Genomic DNA, 6000 nt, shown 5'->3' with positions numbered 1-6000 from the left:
TCAGGAGTCTGTGGGTTCATTGCCCCCCAGCAGGAGGGACTGCTGGGATTCTGGAGCTGTGTGACACAAATAGGTGGAGTGGCAGCAGACAGAGACCCAGAGGCCCCAGGAAATAACCCAGAGCTGGCATTTCTCTGCTTCCATTTCCTTGAGCCCCACATAGGTGAAAATATTGGTGTTTCAAAATTCATTCATGCACAAAATATATCAAGAAGCGAGGATGGTGTCAAGTGGTCAAGAGTCTGTCCAGTATCATGGTGTCAAGCATGGGCGTGAGTGCCCCTTCCTCCACGTCTCTAGGGAGAGGCGACATTGCTTCTTTCAGGGTGGCAGCAAGCCACTTTGGTTTGTTTGGTGCACAGTGGAAGGCAACCCTGTTGCCTCCCATTCTTTCAACGCAGAGGAAACCAGGCCCCAGTATTAGGAGCAAAGAAGCCTCCCAGAAGGCAATATCCATACAATAGCCAAGGCTTCTGAGCAGGCCCAAGGACAGACAACTCAGTGTGGAGGAATGGAAAGGGAACAGGAGGCCACTCCTGGCAGGGGCACTCCCTCACCCAATGCGTGTTGACTGAGCACCCTGTGCTCACCGTTTAGGGCAACCCAAGAGGCCGAGGCCTTTCCCTGCTCCCAAGGAACTTCAAGCATTCGCCACCCATGCCAGGAGCCTCAGGTCCACCTTCCTGGTGCACACAGAGCTAAGCGGCTGCTCATCCTGCTGCCAGCCAAGGTCAGAGGCACAGCATAGACCACTGGCCAGGAAAGACTGGAAGATCACTACTCACATGCCAAATCACCCCTGAGGGGCGGGCTCCTAGCACAGGGCATCCCTGGCTGCCTCTGTGTTCTTGGAAAGATAGATGCTGGAGAGTGGCATTTGGGAAGGGAAGGCCACAAGAAAGACCAGCAGCCACTCAGAAGGGTGAGGGACTTGGTCCACCCTGAGGCTTCATTCCACTGGCAAACAGGAAATGGCCCCTGAGTTTGAAGCCGCTAAGAAGTCAGAGGAATGGAAACTCCTGCCCTCTTGTGTCCTGAAGCTACGGGCATTCAGTTCCTGGCCTCAGGTGATTACATCCCCTGGGCCACTCAGTTTCTTGGGGAAGGAGAAAGTGCCCTGGACCAGCCTCTCCTGCCCCTGTGATAGGAGGAAGTTCAGTCAGGATCCCTGTCACTAAATACAACCCTGACGCTGACAAGGGCAGCTGGCGATTTTTTGTCTTTGGTGGCCGCTTCTGGAGAAGCAACTCAAAATGGCTCTGATCTTCACGGAACTCTCCCAAACACAAGAAGGAGTCTACACTTTCTTCAAGGACTTCCACCTGGAGAATTTCATCCCCCTGCTGTGGACAGAGACTTCAGGTTCCGGTTTCCTACATCACAACCAACTTCCTCTGAGAGGCAAGCAGGCCCTGACTCCATTTCCAATCCTCTTGTGAAAGCTACAGTTGCAGTGTGGGGAATAAAGGTATCATCAGTAAATTTGTCATCACCAGTAAGTTGTGGAGGAGGGTCTCAAAGTGGATCTAAAATGCAGAACATCTTTCCTAATAGCTTCTAAGGTGGACACTTTGAAGATGTTTGCCAATAAATCTGGAAGTCATGAAGGCTACTGCCAAGTTTATTCCTTGGAGGACCAGTGAAGAATGTGTGTTCAGAGACAGCCTTCCTTCTGGAGCTGAACTGTTGTTCATTCAGGCCTTTCCCTGAGGTCAAGGCCATAGCTGGTCCAGGAGACAACACATAGTGGCACCAATTGAGTGGTGCCCAGGCTTGGGGGCTCTGCCAGGCTATGCTATTTATGTAGAAAGTGGGCTTGTTTCATATCAGAATCATTTACTGACTTTTGTGTGGGTTGGAGGGGTCTCAGGGTGTTTAAGAGGGCAATTGTCTGAACCCTCTTGGATATTGCTGACCTCTGCTACACATTCAGAGTCCCAGAGTTAAAGAGTTTTCCAGAATATTTTCACACATCTTGACCTAGTCCAGGATGAGACAGTACCCAGCATCTGGCCAGGATTTGGACCCAGGAGTGCATTTTACGAGCATTAGCACATCTGTCAGGAAGGAAGCTAGGCAACATGCCGGTGCCTCCTCCTGGGAGGTGTGTGGACATTTCAGATTACTTCATGGGGAGGCCCTGATCTACATGTAGTTGGAGTAGGGACCCCTGGGGTGAACTGAGGGTGACATGACCCTAAGCCATCTAGAAGGAGCTGTTTTTTGTTTTGTTTTGTTTTTGTAGTACAGACATATGTGAATCACCTGCATTTGCAGTATCTTAGCTTATCATTTAGTGCAGACAAAATTCCCAGCCCTCATAAACTTCCATCCCTGCCAGGAAGTCGGCCAATCCCATTATGCATATCTAGGAAGATGAGTGGCACAAAATATAAGAGGTGATGTCCTTCTGGCCTTTTCTAGTTATGGAGATCTCCTGCCAGATTTTCAGGAGGAGTACCTTCAAGTAAAGAAGTGAATGGACTTTGGGCCAAGAGGGAGGGCTCTTGTCTCCAGAGCAAGGTACTTGGGAGGCTGGTATAGAGGAGGGCTGGGCAAACCCCAAGTTCTATCCTTGTGTAATTTCCAGCAGAGAGCCTACAACTGGGACTTTTCCTGTAGGAGGAGAAACATGGAGAGATGTGGTGGGTTTCTAGGCCACAAGAAGCAGAGGAGTGACTGGAGGCTCAGAGCTAGAACCTATTGGATCCCTCCACAGCACAGTCCATCCCAGCCTTGATTGCCCACACTTTCCTGTCTAGAGGCTGGACAGCAGGGGCAGGGAGGCACCTACACACATGTGTTTCACATGGTTGCCCTCTGTGCCCAGCTGCATGTGAAATGGGTAGTCACTGCAGGGTACGTACATGATGCAAGGGCCTTAGGGGATTCCAGGGGAAGAAGAGGCCAAGACCTGGCTGCTGTCCAGTGCCCTCTGCTGGTTAGTGCAAACACGGACATACAGCTATCCAGAAGGTTTTGGTGACTCACCAAACCTGAAGAACCTGAAGCATCTCAGGACCATCCTGGCATTCACCAAGCCTAAATCACAGGTGTTCATGTCCACAAACTCCTTGAACAGCTGGAGGGCCCAGATCCCAGTGAGCCTGAGTCCAGTGATGAGGAGACCTGGGGTGACTGACTAAGTATATGAGGAAGAATTCATGCTGGTCCCACCAGGGACTGACATATGATCCTGAACACAAGAAGCATCCTGAAGGTGGTTGAACCTACTCTGGTAAGAAATTATATTGTGGAGATAGGACCTGGGGCCACTCTCAGAAGTGGGGATCTTCTATGAATTGGGAAAAGCCCAGGGAGAGGCAGTCATGTTGGGGTCTTTTATCCTGCAGCTCCATGCCACTACAAGTTAGAGAACTGCCTCCAGCAGCAGAACCCCAATTTGCATTCTAACATTTGGGGAAGCACACAGCCATACCCTCTGAGCTGGAAGAAGATCAGTAATCAATGCAGGAGGATGGATCAACTCTGATACCATCCACAGAAGGAGAGTTTGACTTCCAGAGGCCACTGTGATACTTGTGGGCCAGGTGGTATCTAAGCTGCCAGCAAGCAAGCCAGAGGACATTGAACCATGCCTTCCAGTTGCTATGAATGGTAAATCATCTGTATCCACATCTCTTGAAAGAGAGCTACTTCCCCATGTAGCAGCAGACATTGCAGGCACCAAAAAGACAGAGGTAGGATGTACAGGAACATTCAATCCAGAAGCCACTCCTGCTGTCATTGTTCTAGAAGACTCTGTGGAACCTCCCTCCCTGTCAGCTCTTGAGTGTGACCTAGTGGCAGTTCCCCCACCACAGCTGTCCTTTCCTTGCCGTTTTGAATTGTCAATTTTATTTTTTGTCATGCTGGGTTTTTTTCAATTTTTATCATGACATGTTAGGTATTTGTAGTCACAAATGTTATTATTGACTCATTTAAAGTTGCATGCCCAATCCATTCACCAGGCTGTGCCATCATCATCACTGTGTAGGTACAGATAGAGCCCCCAGTAGAGCACATGGATCCTGTGGGGTGGACATACATGGGCCATCCAGAGGAGGTGAGATAGAAGCCCCTGTATATGGGGCAGAGGTGACTCCTAGAGAGTGATGAGGAATCCCACTCACCAGAGGGTGCTGTATTCCCTGGGTAGTGCCCCTGAGATTAGGTACATGGGACCTGGAGTCAGACAGATCAGGTATCTTTGGAAGTTTGGTCTCATTTGGACCTCCTATTCCTCATCTGTGGAATGGGACTGTAGCCCTCTCCGAGGATGGTACAAATACAAATTGAATACCAATTGAATGTGATTGAATGTGGATCTTCCCTGCCAACATGGGTCTAAGGTTGTGTGCACACACCCGTTGAAATCACACAGACACAATGCAGAATTTGAAGTGAAGAGAAGTCAATGTTTAGGAGGCATTTTAATATCTTTATAATAATTTTCTTTTTAAAAAATTCATTTTATTTTTATATTTTTTTGTGTTATGGTCAATTGAAGCCAAGGCTGCTTTGGAAGTCATTTACTTTCCCAGCCCTGTTAATCTTTCTTTTGAGACAGGTCTGACTAATTTTCCAAGGGTGGTCTCTAATTTAGGAACCTCTTGCCTCATTCTGTAGCTGGGATTATAGGTGTGTGCCACCATGCTATACCATGTTGATCTTCTTACACTGCTAAGCATTTCCAGAAGTGTTAGGGGTAGACTATCAATAAGAAAGCTCCCATAGCAATTTACACACATTTGCTCTTGGCAATGTCCTGGAAGCAAAGCAATTGATGCACAAGTGACCCTCCTCAGGAAAAGGCCATTGATCACCACTATCAAATAGTATCTGGCACCTGTCACTCTGAGAGCACTGGGTTCTGTGTTCCTGGAATGGGGAGAGTTGGTGAGGAAGGGGCCCTCTCAAGGTCACAGGCTAGCTCTGCTTGACTGCCTAGGGAAGGAGGGGGTTCCCACCATGGGCAACCCTGCCATGTGACCTGGGAAAGTTTACACACATCAGGGCCACATACAGGCAGGTGCCAGCACTCAGGACAGTGGATTTCATAAGCAGGAGGAGTGGAGCTGCATGCTGCTGCGAGGTCTTAGAAGTAGGAGTCTTATGATGTGAGTGAAGTTGAGGGACACCTCACCCCACCTGGGCTAGAGACAGACTTCCAGGAAGAAAGTGCAGTAAGAGAAAGGTAGGCCTATCCAGCAGAGGGAAGAGGAGAGTGGGCAGAGGCCAGAGCCCATGGCAGTAGTGGGCTGGTTGCAGGGAGACAGCAGGACCAGCCTAGGCTGTCTGTTTCCCTCAAGGGGAATCCTGAAATCCCACTGTGGCTTATTGCATTGTGTGCTTTGCAGACACCACACAGGAGATAAAATGAGCATCCTCATTACATTGATGGGGATACTAAGTCTTTGCCAATGAGCCCTCTCTGCCTTACAGATTGGTAGAGCTGGGATCTGATCCAAAGACTACGAGGCTCTGTGAAGCCAACCTGACAAGGGGATGCACTGTGTGCCTGGTATGGACCTCTTGGATCTGCACTTCCATGAACCTTTGCCTCTGTTGCCTGGAGAAAAGCCTTGTCCTGCCCACAGATAGGCTGGTCCTGGCCCATGGAGAGCCCAGGGCCCAGGGTGGCCTTTCTCTAGCCCACACCCAGCCCAGGCAGTGGAGATGGCTCTGTCACATGAGTTCAGTGAGGGAAGAGAAGAAGAAGAAGAGGAAGAGGAAGGAGAAGAAGAGGAGGAGGAGGAAGAAATTTCACATGTTTAAAAATACACACACATGTTGGGAGGCTGAGACAGGAGTATCATAAGTTTTAGGCAAGTTCAACTACTTAGTGAGAATCTACCTCAAAATAAATTTAAAGAGGGGACTGAGAGTACAGCTCAGTTGTGGAGCAAACCTGGGTTCAATCCCCCAGTACCACAAAAGGAAAAGAAAAGAACAACAGAGCCACACACTCATGCTCAACATGTGTTTTATCACTAAGCT

General features: G+C 49.2%; 1 pseudogene; it reads left to right on the top strand.

The window, feature by feature from the left end:
• Positions 1-220: 220 nt before the first annotated feature.
• LOC143398358 (homeobox protein OTX2-like) overlaps positions 221-6000 on the top strand; it is a 31885-nt pseudogene continuing 26105 nt past the window's right edge.

The sequence above is a fragment of the Callospermophilus lateralis genome, chromosome 4 (assembly GCF_048772815.1).
Source record: "Callospermophilus lateralis isolate mCalLat2 chromosome 4, mCalLat2.hap1, whole genome shotgun sequence".
In the NCBI taxonomy this organism is placed as follows: domain Eukaryota; kingdom Metazoa; phylum Chordata; class Mammalia; order Rodentia; family Sciuridae; genus Callospermophilus; species Callospermophilus lateralis.
This window is presented reverse-complemented; position numbering and strand designations above follow the sequence as displayed.